The sequence below is a fragment of the Triticum aestivum genome, chromosome 5B (assembly GCF_018294505.1).
Source record: "Triticum aestivum cultivar Chinese Spring chromosome 5B, IWGSC CS RefSeq v2.1, whole genome shotgun sequence".
NCBI lineage: Eukaryota > Viridiplantae > Streptophyta > Magnoliopsida > Poales > Poaceae > Triticum > Triticum aestivum.
The window spans coordinates 426,298,563-426,304,759 of NC_057807.1; positions in this window are offsets into that span (position 1 = coordinate 426,298,563).

The following is a 6,197-nucleotide window of genomic DNA, read 5'->3' on the forward strand; positions in this document are numbered from 1 at the left end:
TGAGATTTCGTGTTGAGTTTTGTGTTGTGAAGTTTTCAAGTTTTGGGTAAAGATTTGATGGACTATGGAATAAGGAGTGGCAAGAGCCTAATCTTGGGGATGCCCATGGCACCCTAAGATATCCAAGGACAACGAAAAGCCTAAGCTTGGGGATGCCCCGGAAGGCATCCCCTCTTTCGTCTTCGTCTATCGGTAACTTTACTTGGAGCTATATTTTTATTCGCCACATGATATGTGTTTTGCTTGGAGCGTCTTGTATGATATTAGTATTTGATTTTTAGTTTACCAGAATCATCCTTGCTGTACACACCTTTTGGGAGAAACCCACTTGATTGGAATTTATTAGAATACTCTATGTGCTTCACTTATATCTTTTGAGCTAGATAGTTTTTGCTCTAGTGCTTCACTTATATCTTTTAGAGCACGGCGGTGGCTTGATTTTGTAGAAATTGTTGATCTCTCATGCTTCACTTATATTATTTTGAGAGTCTCTAAGAACAGCATGGTATTTTCCATGGTTATAAAATTGGTCCTAGAATGATGGGCATCCAAGTTGGCTATAACAAAAACTATCATAGGAAGTGAATTGGATGCTATGATAAATTTGACACTTGATAATTGTTTTGAGATATAAAGGTGGTGATATTAGAGTCATGCTAGTTGGGTGATTGTGAATTTAAAGAATACTTGTGTTGAAGTTGGAAAGTCCCGTAGAATGCACGTATGGTAAAAGTTGTGTAACAAATTTATTGCATGGACTGCTCTTTTGATTGCCTTCCCTTGAGTGGAGGTCGGGGGCGCGCGATGGTTAACTCCTACCAACCTCCCCCCTAGGAGCATGCGTCATAGTACTTTGCTTCGAGGGCTAATAAAACTTTTGCAATAAGTATATGAGTTCTTTATGACTAATGTGAGTCCATGGATTATACGCACTTTTACCCTTCCATCATTGCTAGCCTCTTCGATACCATGTATTGCCCTTTCTCACCTTGAGAGTTGGTGCAAACTTCACCGGTGCATCCAAACCCCGTGATACGATACGCTCTATCACACATAAACCTCCTTATATCTTCCTCAAAACAGCCACCATACCTACCTATTATGGCATTTCCGTAGCCATACTGAGATATATTGCCATGCAACTTTCCACCGTTCCGTTTACCATTACACGCATCATCATTGTCATATTGCCTTGCATGATCATGTAGTTGACATCGTATTTGTGGCATAGCCACCATGCATAATTTTTCATACATGTCACTCTTGATTCATTGCCCATCCCGGTACACAACATGAGGCATTCATATATAGTCATATCTTGTTCTAGTTTTGAGTTGTAACTCATGAGTTGTAAATAAATAGAAGTGTGATGATCATCATTATTAGAGCATTGTCCCTAAAAACAGAAAGGCCAAATAAAAAAAAGGAAAGGCCAAATAAAAAGAAAAAAGAAACGCTAAATAAAAAAGCCCCCCAAAAAGGGAGGGGACAATGCTACTATCTTTTTCCACACGTGTGCTTCAAAGTAGCACTATGTTCTTCATATAGAGAGTCTCATTTGTTGTCACTTTCATATACTAGTGGGAATTTTTCATTATAGAACTTGGCTTGTATATTCCAATGATGGGCTTCCTCAATATGCCCTAGGTCTTCGTGAGCAAGCAAGTTGGATGCACACCCACTTAGTTTCTTTTGTTGAGCTTTCATACATTTATAGCTCTAGTGCATCCGTTGCATGGCAATCCCTACTCCTCATGTTGACATAAATTGATGGGCATCTCCATAGCCCGTTGATTAGCCTCGTCAATGTGAGACTTTTTCCTTTTTTGTCTTCTCCACGCAACCTCCATCATCATATTCTATTCCACCCGTAGTGCTATATCCATGGCTCACGCTCATGTATTGCGTGAGAGTTGAAAAAAAGCTGAAGCGCGTTAAAAAGTATGAACCAATTGCTTGCCTAAAACCGGGTTGTTCTTGATGGGAGTATTTTATGTGATGAAAATGAAACATAGCCTAACTATATGATTTTGTAGGGATGAACCTTCTAATGCCATGTTATTTTGAGAAGACATGATTGCTTAGTTAGTATGCTTGAAGTATTACGATTTCTTATGTCAATATGAACTTTTTTTTGAATCATTTGGATGTGAACATTCATGCCACAATAAACAAAATTACATTGGGAATTATGCTAGGTAGCATTCCACAGAAAAAATTCTGTTTTTATCATTTGCCTACTCGAGGACGAGCAGGAATTAAGCTTGGGGGTGCTTGATACATCTCCAACGTATCTATAATTTTTGATTGTTCCATGCTATTATATTACCCGTTTTGGATGTTTATGGGCTTTGCTTTACACTTTTATATCATTTTTGGGACTAACCTACTAACCTTGAGGCCCAGCCCGAGTTGCTGTTTTTTTGCCTATTTCAGTGTTTCGAAGAAAAGGAATATCAAACGGAGTCCAAACGGAATGAAACCTTTGGGAGCGATATTTTTGGAACAAATGCAATCCACGGGACTTGGAGTGGACGTCAAGCAACAAACAAGGCGGCCACAAGGGTGCCCGGCGTGCCCCCACCCTCGTGGGCCCCTCGAGCGTCCACCGACCAACTTCTTCCTCCTATATATATCCATGTACCCCAAAAACATCCAGGAGCACCACGAAAAACTCTTTCCACCGCCGCAACCTTCTGTATCCGTGAGATCCCATCTTGGAGCCTTCGCCCGTGCTCCACCGGAGGGGGAATCGACCATGGAGGGCCTCTACATCATCTCCAAGGCTTCTCCGATGAGTTGTGAGTAGTTTACCACAGACCTTCGGGTCCATAGTTATTAGCTAGATGGCTTCTTCTCTCTCTTTGAATCTCAATACAAAGTTCTCCTCGATCTTCTTGGAGATATATTCAATATAACTCTTTTTGTGGTGTGTTTGTCGAGATCCGATGAATTTTGGGTTTATGATCAAGTTTATCTATGAGAAATATTTGAATCTCCTCCGAATTCTTTTATGTGTGATTAAGTTATCTTTGCAAGTCTCTTGAAATTATCAGTTTGGTTTGGCCTACTAGATTGATCTTTCTTGCAATGGGAGAAGTGCTTAGCTTTGGGTTCAATCTTGCGGTGTCCTTTCCCAGTGGCAGTAGGGGCAGCAAGGCACGTATTGTATTATTGCCATCGAGGATAAAAAGATGGGGTTTATATCATATTGCATGAGTTTATCCCTCTACATCATGTCATCTTTCTTAATGTGTTACTCTGTTCTTCAGGAACTTAATACTCTAGATGAAGGCAGGAGTCGGTCGATGTGTGGAGTAATAGTAGTAGATGCAGAATCGTTTCGATCTACTTGTCACGGACGTGATGCCTATATACATGATCATGCATAGATAATCTCATAACTATGCGCTTTTCTATCAATTTCTCAACAGTAATTTGTTCACCCACCGTAATACTTATGCTATCTTGAGAGAAGCCACTAGTGGAACCTATGGCCCCCGGTTCTATATTTTATCATAAGTTTTCCTCTACTTTTATTTGCATCTTTTATTTTCCAATATATATCATAAAAATACCAAAAATATTTATCTTATTATCTCTACCAGATCTCACTTTCGCAAGTTACCATGAATGGATTGACAACCCCTTTATCGCGTTGGTTGCGAGGTTCTTGTTTGTTTGTGTAGGTGCGTGGGACTTTTGATGAGCCTCGTACTGGATTGATACCTTGGTTCTCAAAAACTGAGGGAAATACTTATGCTACTTTGCTGCATCACCCTTTCCTTTCCAAGGAAAACCAACGCAAGCTCAAGATGTAGCACTCTCTCTCTCTCTCTCTCTCTCTCTCTCTCTCTCTCTCTCTGTTTGCACACTCACTCATTCTCCTTCACACGCACTTGATCTCTCTCGACTTAGGCACTCTCTTCGGTCCATAGCATATAGATTTATTGAAAATTCAAACATCACAAAGTTTGACCATGTACGTGGAGAAAAACATTTATATCTAGAACGGCAAACATATATTGTTAGATTCATCATGAGATGTAGTTTCATATGATGTATCTTTGGTATTGTAGATGTAAATAATATTTGAGTAAAACTAGTCAAAGTTTCCAAAGTTTGAGTTCTACAAAATTTGTATGCACTGCATTATCGAGCGAATGGAATATCTCTTTCCCCCTCTCAGCTGTCTGTTGCACCACTCAGCCATATCGGGGTCCTCTATCTCTCTCAAACTTTATATCTCCCTGGCTCACACATACACATATCTCACTCGCGCTACATAGACCCATCTAACACTCTCCGCCCTTGTTCTCTCTCTATGTGACACACACCCCCTAGGTACCATAATCCCTCACTCCATCATAGGCGCACGCACTCCTCCCCTAAGTATGACTATCTCTCACTAGCCATCAGGAACACACGTATTGTCTCCTTCCATCCATACTTCTATCTCGATATCTCTTGGGGTATCTTCTATCATGCACACAGCTTGTCACTCGATCTCCCACCCATGTAGTCCCAAACCGATCTCCAGGGGATCTCTCTATCACAAACATACACTCTCTCCTCCCCATGTCTGCATTTTCTCCATACGTCTCTCTTGACCTCTCTCCCTTGTTTGTCAAACCTCTCTTGGCCACGTGCTAGGGGTCTTTCTCTCTCCGTTGCAAACAACCACACACTATCTCCTCACCTCTCTTTCACCGTCGAAGATGCATGTGTGATATGTTTGCATAATAAACACACGCTTTTTTTCTACTTTATCGTGTGTTTTCCATGTCTCTTTCACACACACACACACACACACTTATTTCACTCACTGTTTCTATTTCACACACACACTCTCTCTCTAGTTAGGGACTCTCTCACGTCCATAAGCATATGGATGTTTTGAAATGTCAAACCTCAGAAAAGTTTGACCAGGTATATGTGGAGAAAAACATTTACATCTGGAACGATCATTAGATTCATCAAAACATGTACTTACATCATACTATCATTTATCTTTGGTATTGTAGATATAAGTAATTTCTTTATAAAATTGGTCAAAGTTTCAAAAGTTTTACTTAAAAAAAATATAGGCTCTACATTATCGAAAGGAGGGAGTAGCTCTTTCTCTCTCTACTATCTCTCATGGGCCTCCCCTCTCACTCAAAATCTCTATACCGAGGGATTATACGGTCATTGTGTCAGTGTATAGCTCTGTATATTGTTTAGTTGACGGGTCAACCAATCCACATGCTACATTGTCAGCTCGTGTTCTCTATCTTCGTGTGCTGGCCCATGTGGCAGTGGGTGAAAATAAGTAAACTAGAGGCCCATCTGACACACGGTGAAGTAAACAAAGTTGAAACCTTCGAGGTAGCACCCGCACACTAGTACATTGAGGGCACACTTCTTCCACGTGAAGGACGCACTCGCGCACACTTCAGCACTGTGCGGCGACATCCACAGAAGGACGCACTCGCGCACACCCAGCACAAAATACACACCAGCACACGTGTGCACCGGCGTCGCCGCTGGCTGAGATGGACAACGAGGCAGCCAACAAGCAGAGGCGGCTCGAGCCAAAGCCGCATCCGGCAAGCCTGGACTTCATCAGCAACCTCCCCGATGACATGCTGCTCGTCATCATCAACCTCCTCCCCACCAAATATGCCATGCGGACCATCCTGCTCTCCCGCTGGCGCAGTGTCCCCCTCAACCTCACCATCTACAGCTGCCTCTGCAATGGGGATTGCAAACGCATGGCTAGAATCTCCAAGATCGTTTCATCGCACCCTGGGCGAGCCAGACACCTTGACATCCACATGTCCAGTACCAACTGCAAGGTCCAAGCCAAGTTCGACGAGTGGTTCTTATCCCCCGCCCGAGATCAGCTCGAGGAGCTCATGTTTGAAGCTGGACGATGTCGCTCTCTGTCGCCGTCTGCACTCTGCCTCACGCCAACACTGCGCCGCGCCAACTTCGGCTCGTGCTATTTTCCCCAGATTAATGCCGCGCCCGCCCTTCTTCTTCCTCAACTCAAGCAGCTCGACCTCTTCAACGTTGGCATCTCAAAGAAGGCTATGGAGCACTTGCTCTACAGCTATACTGCGCTCGAGTTCTTTCATCTTCGGTAGATCCACGGGTTCTTAGCCTCCACATCGCCTCGACGAATCTCTGATGGATTTTTGTGTCCTTCTGGCCCC